This window comes from Penaeus monodon, chromosome 33, assembly GCF_015228065.2.
Source record: "Penaeus monodon isolate SGIC_2016 chromosome 33, NSTDA_Pmon_1, whole genome shotgun sequence".
Taxonomy (NCBI): Eukaryota; Metazoa; Arthropoda; class Malacostraca; order Decapoda; family Penaeidae; genus Penaeus; species Penaeus monodon.
In genome coordinates this window covers 33,638,633-33,639,565 of record NC_051418.1, presented here as the reverse complement: position 1 = coordinate 33,639,565, position 933 = coordinate 33,638,633, and the positions used below count along the sequence as shown (strand labels likewise).

The 933-nt window shown below is 35.5% G+C and overlaps 1 non-coding gene across 1 annotated transcript; it reads right to left on the bottom strand.

The window, feature by feature from the left end:
• Positions 1-22: 22 nt before the first annotated feature.
• On the bottom strand, positions 23-95 carry Trnaa-agc. Its single transcript has one exon. It is a non-coding gene; the product is annotated as a tRNA-Ala (tRNA).
• Positions 96-933: the final 838 nt, after the last annotated feature.

Genomic DNA, 933 nt, shown 5'->3' with positions numbered 1-933 from the left:
TTCGGCATGAAATACTTTAAATTGGAGATGCGGGGTATCGATCCCCGTACCTCTCACATGCTAAGCGAGCGCTCTACCACTTGAGCTACATCCCCCTATAAAGTGCTCAGTACTTACAGAAAGTGTCTCGTGAGGAGGGATTAAGTGTTGGACGGCGTCGTAGAAAACGGGACTTTCCAGGATGACCTAAACCATTCCGTTTAACATTTAAATCACATGTGCAAACATTTTACTTCCAAATGAATAATCCTCGATTTTAAAAACTTGTTCTCAGAAAATTGGAAAACACCCTCGTCTAAATCTAAAATATCTTTCAGAATTAGGCTCGTTTTCTCCTTGCTGTGACCTACTGACTTCAAAATTATCATTCTCTCATTTCATCTACGCCTTTTAAAGAATATCACTCGAAAATACAACAGTCAAACAGCTCCGAATATGGCCCTCATAGCAAGTGTTTTGTAATAATCACTATAAAGCTTGTATAAAAGCGAGTCCCAGATACAGGACGCGAATATAAAATGGCTCTTTTTAATAATATTTTTGTTTACTTATCTCTCTGCAATCAACCTGAACTGAAGCAATGTAGCTGCAAAATATTAGAGCAAGAAATATAATATGAATAATATATGTAGAAATAAATTTAATAATACTGAGGAGGGTTTTTTATAAAGCCAATATTGGTATGTACACTACTTCCATTATTAACAGAATTAAATATAGCTATTTGTTTAAAAAGAAGCTTTATAAAAACGATTGCCCTTTCTGCCGCCAAGTGTGTGACTTATTCCAATTATCATATTGTTATTACTATTAACATGATGACCAGGGCTCTCGTACTTTTCCTTAACTGGTGGATGCCAGTCCATTCTCTTTTCTATTGGTTTCGTGTGTGTAAGTTCATATAAGCTTATTTACAGCTAGCAGTTAAACTTA